The 13,452-nt window shown below is 42.5% G+C and overlaps 2 protein-coding genes across 10 annotated transcripts in view; one reads left to right on the top strand and one right to left on the bottom strand.

Moving 5' to 3' along the window:
- fz2 (frizzled 2) overlaps positions 1 to 9,698 on the bottom strand; it is a 92,729-nt gene extending 83,031 nt beyond the window's left edge. For all 9 annotated transcript variants that reach the window (XM_086975101.1, XM_086975105.1, XM_086975100.1 and 6 more), the window contains exon 1: positions 9,482 to 9,698. The gene's annotated coding sequence lies outside the window, so the exon portion shown is untranslated. The remainder of the gene's footprint in view (positions 1 to 9,481) is intronic.
- Positions 1 to 13,452, top strand: part of LOC111254525 (uncharacterized) — a 139,459-nt gene that overhangs the window by 124,314 nt on the left and 1,693 nt on the right. The window contains exon 6 of the transcript XR_015317285.1: positions 12,822 to 13,121. The gene's annotated coding sequence lies outside the window, so the exon portion shown is untranslated. The remainder of the gene's footprint in view (positions 1 to 12,821; positions 13,122 to 13,452) is intronic.

The following is a 13,452-nucleotide window of genomic DNA, read 5'->3' as shown; positions in this document are numbered from 1 at the left end:
CCAACCGGTACTCCCAGCTTTGGTCTAGTTTCGAGCTAGTTCCTTACGGCATGGATAATCGGCATGGTGCCGTAACCAGATTACCCAAAGAAAACCCTTCGGTATGCAAAATGACCAAAAGACGACGTAATTTCTGGAACTGCTCTTTACGGAAGAAGCATCAAGCTACGCCCATTAGGTTATGCTGTCAGACGTGGCTGGCCAAAAAGCGTTCATAAGATTACTGGCTTTAATATTGCGCGCGGGCATAAACCACGGGCGTGAAGAAGATATCTCACAGACCTTAACGTATACTCGAATGGAGAAAGGCCAAATAGAACAACTATGCGCAAAGAGGCCAAAAGAAAAGAATTTTCTCGAAAGAGCTGACCTCGTAGTCAGCGTTGCTGCTAAAACAAGATCTGGATTTTAGGATCCGAGGCCAAACGGCTGTTAGGGTGTCGTTCACGGAACGGTAAAAAATAGGCCAGGAATCGGATGACCCTCTTCACTGGTACTGAATAGCTTTTCAACGGAGTCGTACGTTCAGGCGCCAGGGTCCTTGGCCACTGGCCCTCTTCCACTAAAGCCACCCCACAATAGCTAAGCTATCTGGCCGCCCAGGAGCGCGTTCTCACAATGAAGAGGACGCTAGCAAAAAGCAAGAAAGGCAGACAATCGCGACTGAAAAGAAAGAGCCGTTATGAGGTTGTGCATCGCCTTGCATTTGCTATGGTGATGATGTGTAAAGCATTATAGGTTGAAGACACGTACATCTACGCATATATATATATATATATGAAATGCATCTAAACTCGCGCTGCTTGTTGTTAGTAACCTTACAGAGCAGTCAGCTCTCGAAACGAGCAAGCAACCGACCAAGCAAATACTAGCTAGCAAAGCCTCTCCTGAGCGACTCGGTGCTAACGCATTGCTATATAGAAAGCCTGCGCCAGGGGCAAATGGGTGTCGAGGCTAGTATAGCCCAGGGTAGACGTTCCCGCCGCAGCACCAGCGATGGGTTAGCCTAACAGTGCTACAGAATTCTTCGCACGTTGTGGCGCTTGTTTCACAGGGGCTCCGCCAGGAGTTCCTCCAATTCTCGCTACCGCTCCTCATCTCAAGCGAAGCCACCCAAAATGCCGTTGTTGCGGCTGGCCTCGAAAGAAACATGACGACTGCGTCAAAACAAAGAACGGAGGCTTGTGTACCAAAATTTAGCTTGTGGTAGATAGCGCACTCTGGGGAAAGAAAAACCGTGGGTACGTGCTACGCTGCGGTTTGATCGATTTTTACACACGGCCAAAAGAAAACGCAAACAAGCCGCAAATGGCAGCAGCAGTGGATAAAATATTTTTCACGATGTGTATATTAGGTAAAAAAGCAAATGTACAGCTGACGAGTCAGTAATAGCAACATCGAAGCTGCAGTTAGACGCATCTTTTTCAACTTAAGTTATGATAAGTTCATGTGGAAGCTCGAAGTTTGTTAAGCAATTTTCGATTTCAAACAATAGAATTTTTCCTAGCAGGTCACTATCATGGCCTGAAGCTGTCAGGCTGACAGCAAAATCTACTTCTTAGCGCAAATAGGCTCTCAATAATAATCGGAAATTCAAACGTATGTTGAAATCAGCTTAACATTCTACTAGCATATGACAATCTGGGCCATGTAGCTCCCATTCTCTCAAAACATTTACTCGATAAGAATAATCCATAATCTTCATCGGGCTGTCCAACAGAGCCTTTCTCCTTGTAGAACGAAGCAGCTGATGCTATACTTGATAGGCAATATTATACCATGCCTTAATGCGCCCGGACGCGCGGTTCGGATCCGAGAACTTATCGCGTGTCAAACAATGATATGTATCGTAACGTTAGGGTTTCGCTGCGTGAGAACCCACAATCAATACAGAACGCCTCTTCTTATAACTCATTTTTCTGCGCACTAGAAAATCGGGTTTGTATTTTATGAGTTGTTAGATGTTAATCTATGATTAATTATAGGCAGTTCAATAAGCTAGCTTTTCTAAACCAAGACACAATAACGTTTCGGTTATTACAGAGATTACGGGAAATTTAGAAGATACATAGTTCTGGTAATTAATCAAACGCTGAATAATTTAATTAAGCGTAATGTTCAGGTTCAAAAAACCTACTTCAGACGATTTATATGTTATGCAAGGTCTTGTCATACAGATTCATGAAAGCGCGGAAGCAATTCTCAAATTTAAGCCTATTATTACTAGTTCATTAAATTTTGCTCTATAAATTAAACAATGGACCTTAGAACAACCAGTGACCTAATCAGTCACGTATTATTGTATATAATTATTGTTTACCTCTCTCTCTCTCTCATCCCCCCCGCCTCTCTCTCTCTCTCTCTCTCTCTCTCTATATATATATATATATATATATATATATATATGAACATTTAAATCCTTATTATAAACATTTCATCTGACAATATGCCTTTTAGGTTTTCTAACAGTCGTATCGATAAAATGATCTGGAAAAAGCTTGATTTCTACTTCAGTTAAGTGCGGTGCGCCATCAGGGTGACCTCCCTGACTTTAACATCGCAACGTTGCCTGTTTATAGTCTAAGTTACCTTATGTCAACAGGTTGTCCGAAGCTGCCAGTTACTGCTGATTATGAAGTATAAAATGACCTTTTCCAGACTTCATTCACGACCAAATCGGATGGTTTTCGTAGTCTGACATCGGATAAGAATACTCACCGCATAGTGAGAAAAATTTCGGCCTTGCGTAACCGAGACAGTGTAGTAGGCAAATATTATGTCAAGTAGCGGGCAAACTAAAAACCATTAGCTCTCAGGTGGAGGTCCGCCGAGGCGGTTCGGGCGAACGCCATCATTACAGAAGCTCGTAAGGAAGCATTAAGTAAATGGTTATAGCGTCAAGGACCAGGTGGAGGACAGCCGAGAGACAGGAACCCCTTTGCCGCCGTAGCCACTGGTCCCTGGTCCTACGACGATCACAGATGACGTCGTTCTCAAGCTGCACTATAACGTGGCGTAGTCTTTGCTGAGCACTACTAAATGCTTTCATCAAACCGCATACACACAAACACGCGGAAGCACCTAACTTAAGACGGTCAGATCTACAGTTGCCTATTGTCCATATCCGTAGCCTGTACATACCCGGAGATATGTGTTCCCGGATTTCGAAAAACAGTGCCTTATCGTAACTAATACCAACGGCTGTGCTACTGCTATTGTAATGCTACTACTGATAGGATTCAGGGACCTTGTTGGTACTTTGCGGAAAAGGATAAGGGATTTGCTCAGGTCAGCTTGTGGCCTATTGACATCCTTAATTACCTGCTAAGAACATAAAGCGATAATAATGCTGATGCTAAAATTGACGAAAAGCCGACAATGCACTTGATAGTGCTGCTGCTGTCGATGACGATAAGGGTGCTGAAGATGTAAGTTAAATGAACAGATAAGAATAAAAGTGAATAAACTGGGCTAAGACCTCTAGGCAGAACTACTATTAGCAGCCTTGGCCGAGTCGAAGTAGGGACCTTCTCGAATATTGGGCGGTAACGACACGGACCGTGGTCACTAACGTAGCATAACTTCGTTGATTCGAGTACGGTTTAAAATTTTTTTTTTGGCAAAATATTTATACATTTGATTTCAGACAAAGTGAGTTTACTGTACTAATATATATATATTTTTGTTGTTCAAATGCTTCACACAAGAAGTACATATTTACTTTAAAGTTATTTTGTCATATTCTAACACACACTGAGATGACATAATAAAGGGTGATCGTTCTAGAAGCACTAGCAGCTTCAGTGTCTAACTTCATGCTAGAGAGAGCTCTTCTCTGTTTTGCCTCCGGTTCGGGGAAGACCACATGGTCGTCTCGTGTTAGCTCTGAGCCGTACAATATTGCCAAGACACAATAGGTTACGCCGCTTCGATGCAAGCAAGCAAGCATCCAATGATATACCAGACAGATTGCAGCTAAACAAGCTGGCCCCCTACGCCAGTTCGACTACCGACACTGGCAGGCAGATGATCCACCACCACGGGTTACCCGAAGGGCTTTGCAGGACGAAGCCATCCATACCAGCGGCCGGCGTCTTACTAGGACAGCCCAGCAACTATAGCAACTCAAATAGGATATTGAATTGACTGATGTCTTCCCGCCACCATGTGTATTGGCGCTTGCTGTACCGGATTGTGGTAGCTGTTCCTATGGCTTGTACGATCTCCATTGCTGTGCTGGATCAAGCTCACTACTAGTGGACTTCCGTTCAATTTGCCGTGGCTCAACTAGCACTGCCTGTGCAGCTAGGAGCTAGCTAACTGTGCGGATTGGCCAACGGCTACTTCGAACCGATCTCCTTGAGAAGTCTGTCCTGTAGGCACACTACACACACAAACACTCGGAGCCCTTCAGAGCCCCTCCTGATACCCAACCCTCGTCTTCTTTCCTGGCGTCATAGCTCCACGGTATCGATAGGCCCGTAGCTTTCCCTTCCTGCAAGTCCTGTCAGCTAGCAGTATAGCAAGGTAGGGAAGTAACGGCTTCTTTTCTTGCGTTTCTCCTTCCGCCAGATTCCTCAGCAGCTACCGGAACCCTGTTTGTTCCATCGGGGGCTTTAGTTGCTTTTCCCAGCTGAGTTGCTGAAGAAATCGGTAGCTGAAGGTTTTTGTAGCTAGACAGATATGTGACTAACCAACCTATCCTAAGAAGAAGTTGACGAAAGTCCCCTCATAGCGTCATAGAGGCCGCATACAAAAAGAGTTTCTGTGCTAGCTCTATGAAAGTGGCAACTTGGTCTCGCTACATCCCATTTGCACAATGATAATGTAGCAATTTGGACCGCACGAAGGTGTCTTAATCTTAGCTAGCTCTCATGGGCACCAACGATAAAGCAGCAAAACCCGAAAAAAATAGGCAACTGGCCCTACTTTTTGTCTATGTCTATACTTCTTTTGTCCGATTTAAGCAGCAGATCTACAAAGCTAGCAAAATAGGGGATGCAGCATAAGAATACAATCAACTTCATGTGATGAATGCCTCCCTAGAAAACTCTATATGATTTGATATAATGAAAAGGAGTAAGAAAATGAAGAAATCGCTAAGGAATCCAGTAGACGTTTATGGATCAGGACTCCGACGTCCTTCAAAACTGGTTTCTCTCAAATATATCGCTTTAAAACAGTGTGTTATTTGAATATTGTGTTTAAATGATGACGAACTCAACGAGCAGTCATTCACTAGCTACAGGTAATACTCAGAATTCATTGTTAGCTCAAAAAGTTGGCGAATACTTTACTGTCAGACGCAAATCACGCTCAGCTTCTTTGCTAAAAAAAAAAAACATGGTTTAGTATTTTTAACACTCCAGATTATTATCTATAGAACTGTGCATTTTTGCGGCATTTTCACATGGCAGCGTGACAACAAATTTTTCAGGTTTTACGTCCGGTACTCCCGTTACGGGGTGTTTCATGTGACTGGCTTTGATTCAGATTGAAGTACGTGCCCTATTGGCCTCATGTGATAGACCATTTCACGTGTGTTTAGGTTTACGTTACTGTTGGACTATGACGGCGACTAATTAATTCCAATTGTTTAGCTATGCACTTGAGCAAATATAGAATAAACAGTGTACCTTTTATTGACTCCTGAAACAGACGATCTAAGGCGCTCCGGTCTGAAGGTCGGATCGAAACCAAAGACCCTTAATAGATCTTCCATACACTGGCGGTAAATATAACAGCGCGTTGTCGATTACTAACTCACTGCAACATATATGATGTTAGCAATAATTTATGCCGGCGTCGATACTAAAACAATATATTCACATGTTTGGCAGCAAATATTGTGGAAGGTTTCAGCTTAGTTTGTGCTGCAGGCCAACTATCTAATAAGATGGCTGCCGTGATCGAACCAATATAGAAAGAGCTGTAGCAACAAGAGCTTTCCGCGAAGTGACAGCATTATTGTCATGTTGCACGGTGAACTGACATGTTTGCACTCATAGTAAGATCCTAACAAAAGCCATTTCCCCATTTGCCTAGTGCAACAGGCCATGCACTATCCAGTCGGCCTAAACAACCGAACCTGTCGCCCACAAAAGTGCGCACAAGTATACATAATATCATACAGAAATAGCTACGTAAAAATCCTTACTACTCCTTCGCTTTTTTACAACCTAATTATTAAACCCAGACCTGACCGAAGTCGTGCTTGCCGTGAACACCGCGAACGCGCGCGGAAGTTTTAACTTGCGCCCGGAAATCAATCCAAGTTGGCATTAGTTACCTTTGATCCATCCGCCGTACTCTTAGTCCAATTTAACGCCACACTCAAACCTAGCAAACATTCCCTGGATGGTTGCTGTGGCTACAGGAAAAACTGGCTCTTTGGTATTGTACATCCATGGGAGCTGCCATAATATCGACTCGATAGTATCAAGTTAGCAGACGAACTGTGGTTCCAGCTTTCTACCAGGTCTCCTTATATCGCCTAAATTCATTCGCTCTTGGCCGACAAGAAAAAGACCAACGGATAAGCATCCGGCCACAAGCTTCCCCGATAGTTTACTCAACAACGCACGATTCTGCGATAACTACATTTCAATGCTAGTGGGTCCCATTCAGCGATAAGTTTCGTACGTTCCGAACTTCGCTAGTACCGCAAGAAAATTTTAGTACTGCGTCATAGAAAAATGGAAACGTGCCATCGCCTCTCACGCTGGCTAACGGCGCACGACTAAGCGACTGAATACACGACCGGGTGCCTTTTCATGCGTGTCAGCGAATATGGACGTTGCAATGGTCACTTTATTAAGTTGCTGCTTTCCAGGGGCTGTTTTTTACTATAACAAAGCACAGTTGTGCTCCTGGACCTTACGTGGCGACGCATCTTTTAAACTGGGAGCTCACTACAGCTATATCAGCTGTCGAGGATATCGAAATGTCAGAACTCGACAAAACGCGCAGAAAATGCGGGCGGTTTGCGGCCGAAACAGCGGGAATTCTTTTACCTTCCTACGACAGGCCGTAACGCCATACGATCCGCCAGAAAGACAGGCAATTCGGAAACGCAATAGACAGTAAGTGAATGAAGACTTTAATTATATCGGCGGTAAGGTCGTTCTGAAGAGGGTGGTGGAAAGACCGCTTTGGAGTCATAAAACCCGGCAAATTTAAGCAAGTACACGAACGAGTGTTTGTGTGGCTATTTTAATTAATCTATTATAAATATTTAATTTGTTGAACACGGTCCCGAGTGAACTCTTTGTCAGTTTACTCATAATATACCACACGCCTATTTAACCTTGCTGATGTAGTGCGACCTAACCTGTTACAAAAAGCATATTATAATTGTTTTGGGTACCTTAATTGAACGTTCGGCCTCAGACAGTTGGTTCCTACCGACGCGAAATGAAGTGTGACCACTCCCGGCCTTATTCTAGATCATTTCACTTGTACTCAAGTGTATATAGTAGGCAAGCACGTCGCCATTGCACCATCACTCGATAGGTGGCACGTACAATTTAATCAAATAAAAACTACCGCCAAAAACTGGTAAGAATTAACACTGTTTATAGCTGATAAGGAACCTAGTGATCACTGGCATCATTCTGTATTATACATGTCACGTTTTTAGTTAGAACATGCAATATTGTAGAAATAGTTGGAGCAACATGTCTGAATTCTTCAAGCCATAGGTTTATTGAACGCTATAATTGAGCTGTCCTTTAGTTTCATCTCGAATCACTGGATGTTTTTTATGTCTGAGTTCTAACAGCATCTGCTACATTGGCATACGTCTCCAAAGAAAGGATTTATTTTGCCAACTCATAGCTTGCTAGACATTCTCCTAGATAAGATAACAGTATAAAATATGCGGAAGCTACTAAAAACTAGTTTACCAGGTTAAAAATCATAAACGGGCCAACAAATCCGATTAACAAGTGTTTACCTTAAAATAACTATTGCTTACTAAATGCTTATTGGACTGCCCAACCTGACTCACGACAGGGTAGACCTCCGTAGTTGGGTAAGTGCATGAACCCGTACGTCTCAATGCCTACTCAGTTAATCATTTTGACACACTGTACTTTAGTCATCAGACAATGGGCACTTGAACTCAGTGTAGAGTTCGATCATCAAACCCGAGCTGTTAAATTACAATAGACTTTGTGTTGCCCCTCATCTCGAAACGGCGCTTGTTGGACACGCAGACGGTGGTAGATTGTGGTTGATTTATGAGTCATTGCTCATATTGGGCGCATAGTTGTTGCAGCGAGACCCACAGGCGTGTGCTGGCACAACTACCCCCAGAAAAAAGCGATGCTGCAGGGCGGGGGTGGGTGGGTGTTGGAGTCTTGATTCATTCGCCCGACAGAACGATGGAAATGAAAACAGATCGTAGATTTTGTCACTTGAAAGGTAGCCAAGTACTCGTTCGTATTCGTTCACTTAGATTTGTAAATGAAACAACTACGTTCTAATTAAATTAAGTCACATTTTCCCGATTCTTTAAAGAAAAGAAGGGCAAAGCTAAAATGAATAGAAGTAATTCAATATTTTAGACTACACAATTGTTAGATGTAGCAAGACAATATTGATCTATTATTCCTTAGAGCACGTATTAGCCGTAATACATCAGTGGTAAATTAGAGACATACGAAAGCGACTCTATGCGTTACGCCATTGGATATGTCAAAGGAAAGATACTTTAGGAAACTCTCCTACGCGATAGACTCGGTCGACATTTTCGCTAGGACGGGTTCACCTGTCAATTCTTGTGGTATACTCATGCGAAGCAGTCTGTTATTGAAGAGTCTCCGATGCCACCGTTGGGACTTGCAAATACTGAATGTATAAATATATACGTATCAAAAGAGATATTATTGTGTCTCATATTTTCTAATACTAAATTGCTTACCAAGCCACATTTAATTCGAATCAAGTTCTGCACTTAGATACTTTTGCTTCACGGTAGGACATTTTCATTGATTTTCGATCTATGAGTTGTGTACGAGCATATGCTTAGCTTCAGCCGGAAACATTTACTAGTATTTTCTGTCTAGCGTCATCCGCAACCAGAGCGCAGGCATAGAGTAAACAAACCGGCATGCTGGTCGGCCCTCTCTCAGGGTCCGCTTGCAGCCACTGATCCATACCAGCAAGCTGTCACTCAGCGCCTACTCTCCAGAAGCGTCGCATATGTAACTCAGCACTACACTAAGACAAACGGTTCTTTTCTTCTGCTATTCCGTAAATTTAAGCTTCATCCTAACGTTGCCATTACTCGTTCATCCGCGCGGCTGCTGTCAGCTGCTTTATTTTGGCCGGCAGACGCTTCAGCTTTATCTAGCCCATTGCTAAATTATGTGTGCATCCGGTCCTCAACAGTTACGTATTGACTCTATTGAAGACGCACCACAAAGGTTTCGCGCACCAGGCACTACCGCGACTTGAGTACACCATGCTTCCTACTCACCTGACTAGGAGGGAGCTCACGCCCGGTCTGGGGAGCTGGTCATGTCGTTCACGTTTCACGTCGCCCATACACCCATTCATACAGCTGTCCACAACGCACTTCATTCACACCTCAACGACACCACTTCACCGATGTTAATGGCCTGCGACTAGTCAGCAATAAATCTCGCTTAGATTAAAACAGAGAGACACAGTGGCGCGACTTCATGTTGACTGCTCGGAGCAAAACCGATGGGGGAGAGCGGCGCTGGGGGGGGGGGGGGGGCGGCGCTGGTGTTGCCTTTAGGAGAGGGTTCTACTACCGAAGCTCAGGAGTGAGGGTAAGGATGTCTCCTACGACTCCTGGGAAAGAGAAGCCCGCAACAATGACGACGACAGACGACGTCGGAGAAGAAGACGACGGCAATGACCACAACTATTAAAATAAATAGAAATACTAGCCAATGGCAAAACAGCGGAAGCGTTGGCACAAGTTACGACCCGATCGGCCGCGCAACATGCAATTTGCTATAGAGACGCGTGGTACACGTACAAGAATCGATAACATCGATGCATACCGGAAATGTTCGCACTTTTCCTACGACACAATTGTTACAAATGTTACAGCATTAGGTGCTTACTATGCTTTAATCAACATGACGTGCGATGATGGCTAGGCTGTTTCGCTTGCGTTGCCTATCACTGGGAACATAAAAGCCAAAAAAATCAAAATGTGCTTCAACGGCACCAGTGAGTCAATGTCAACCAGAAAATGGTCCGATCGAAAATTTCCTTGTCGGTTATCCCGACCGAGACAACAGTAGAATAGGCTGATTTACAATATTTCTTTAAGTTCTCTTTAATTATTAGTCCAAATTAGTCTTACTATGACCTTTCATGCTTTTCGTACCCCCTACTATCCACTATTCCTAATCATAACACAGCGAGACCAGAAATATTTGCGGACTCATAAATCGGTCTACAAAATGGCGTAAGGTTACTCTTCTTCAAGAGTGAATGCTGATATTTTCCCCTTGGACCTATAAAAATGGTCTCCGTTGTTTTAAGTAAACCGCCCAATGCAGTGATTTTTTGATTTTGTCACGTTTCAGTTCTTTCAAATGGGATCCACACACATATAATACACACATACATATCCACATAAATAGTGATCCTTAATTTATTTCTTCTAGCTAGTCCTGTTTCATTTAACTGAACAACGAAAGTTACTTCTAATTAACACTAGTTTATCATAATGGTACCTTAGGAGTAGATGAATTATTATGTCGGCTCATAGGTATATGTACGTACAATCCTATTTCGAAACTCGGGGCAGCTGGGATTACTAGCAAATTTTGCTTGTTTACGTTTTAGACCAAGCTAAAGAAGCCAGGTTTGTCCTTGACGCACATAATTGAATGTCGCCAATCGCTAGACCACTCGCGGTCTATTACGTCATGATCTGGACAATTAATCCTGTCTTGGACAATAGGAGGTTTATATCACAGCAGCGTCTGACGCCAGCGAAGCGATCAGACTACTACGAGCCTTGTGTTCATAAAAATAGTAAAGAAATACTGTATTTCAGCAAGCTATTTGATTGGCAAATTATGTCATCATCGGGTGATTAGCACGACCCGATCCGTGCGACTTAACCCACAGCACTACCCATATAGCATACGCAAGCTGATCTACTTATTTATCTATATTTCGTGGTGAATATATACGTCAAACGCCAAAGCTGCTACTTCTTATTGAAGTAGCCTACAGCGAGATCAGGCTAGCTCGGCCTGAAACAGTGCTCCAAATCCACATTCATCATGCCTGTTTTATTGCCATATCTCACTATTTCCGCAATACCATCTCGTTGCAATTTTTCTTATTGTTTTATTACAGATTTTTTTTTCATTGCAGGCTTGCGCTAGCAGCCAGTCTCAATAAAAGATTCCGGAACTGCTTTATGATATCGGCGTGCTATGCCATCACCCCACATACCTTGAAAGTTTAATAACATTACGCCAGGAATTTTGTCACCCTCCCGTTAACCTGTGCCTATAACTTATTAGACTCATCAAAATTAAGTACCTACTGTGCTCGTGTCGATCAGTTGGCCATTTGAAGTTACTCTGCAATCTCAAGGCAAAACTGATCTCTCAGATTTCCGTTTAGAATTTCCGTCTGAAGGTTTCATGGGGCTGCCCGGAAGATCTAGTAAGCGATATAAGGACACAGCCATTTTTCGGCAATTATCTATCGTTACCTATAGTCAAATTGATGCTCGTACAACACCATGCTAAGCTTCATAGCACAGCATTATAATAAACGAGGCGAAATTAATCTGATAATTTTTTCAGTTTCACTTAAGTTGTTACCGGCCTAAGTCGCTTCATAGTAGGTTTTTTTTTGCTAAAACGCATCGCTCTTTTATTTATATTTCATCGTAGACCTTCGAGACGTCGTTCTATAGGCATATCTCATTCTAATCTAGGATTCTATGGATCATCTAGGCTACAATTATATGCAACTGTTAATGTTCTAGCTAGATTGTGTTTTACTAACGATTATTTAATTCCTAGATGTGTAGTACTTTATTTTTAATCAATATAAATATAAATACATGATGCCCAACGCAGAAGACTCCGTGTCCGTTATGAAATCACCTTTACAAACGATAATGGACAAAATATCATATGGTCGATCCATGATCAGGTTAACGAAACAATATTGATTGCAACGAAAATAAACTCGCACACATTTAAAAATTACGTCACGGCGCGGATTTTAAAATGTATGCTAGATGTGTTTTAATAGGTCACAAAAGGGGTAACGATGTTAAACAGTTCCTGATCTAGGAGGTACTCTGTTGAAAAGGGCACGCACGTACGATGCTAATAGTATGTTCGATTGGAACTTTTGTCGTAAATTGAGTGCACTACAAAATCCCGAATCACCTATTTTGTTTTACTGTCCTAGTTCTTTGGTACAAGGCCTATAAATACTAATGCCGATTGGAGGAAACAAGATCGAACGAACTAACGTATCGTACTCAGATAGACACGGTACAATCTGCAGTTAGCTGACAAGAAACTATACGAAGACGTTAAAAGTAGAACAAACAAAGATAATGAACCGTGTACGTGAGACATTCAGCTTATAAAAACGTATTTTATCGGCAACTGGTACAAGTATGATGGTTTGCTTGCTGCGACATTTCCACTTCATAAACTATCAGAGAACTATGTGAAAGCAATATTTGAATTAGATTAGCAGCTTCTGTCGGATCTTAGCAACAACCTGTGCCATAAACTTTCCGATACACATTATACAAGTATATTGGAAAGTTCACCAAAGCAACTTTTCAGGTGCACCCGCTAACGTTCTACTACATTCGTGATTCTACAGCGTGTACTGGGTACACTGGGTATGCTTTTGCTTTTTTCTTTAAAAATGTCGTTGAAGGAACAACTATCTTTGTCCGGATTCTACGAGGAACGATATATCTGTTTCAACTAAGCCACAAAACTAGACAGCGCAAAAGTCGATCTAAAAGAAAGCGTTCGAGAAAAGCGGAGTCAAAGAAGTCTTTTCTTCATGGAGGGACTACTGAAAACCTTAAAAAGGGACCCAATGAGGAGACTAAAACCGCTAAAGCCAAAAGAAAGGTTAGCAGAAAACACTCCTTTTCACACGCCGAGCCAAATAAGCTTCTCCGAAGACATAATTACAGAAGGATTTCCCAGAAGGAAGTGCTATCCGGGTAAAAACTAATAAAAAAGATTCTGACCTAAATAAGTAACTAATACATATACATGTTTCAGGTAGTTCCTGTACTACCGTTAACAGATCACATCATCTTGCATTAACTTAAAGTGTGCCTAAACTCGGTTTTAAACCTAGGTTACGTCATGTCACCCTAAAGTTAGGCAACACGCAGGCAGAATTCCTAGGTTCGAAAGTAGACTACCGGTGCTGAGCAATTTCAATACGAGCTTA

The sequence above is a fragment of the Varroa destructor genome, unplaced genomic scaffold (genome assembly GCF_002443255.2).
Source record: "Varroa destructor unplaced genomic scaffold, Vdes_3.0 BEIS01000007.1, whole genome shotgun sequence".
In the NCBI taxonomy this organism is placed as follows: Eukaryota; Metazoa; Arthropoda; class Arachnida; order Mesostigmata; family Varroidae; genus Varroa; species Varroa destructor.
This window is presented reverse-complemented; position numbering and strand designations above follow the sequence as displayed.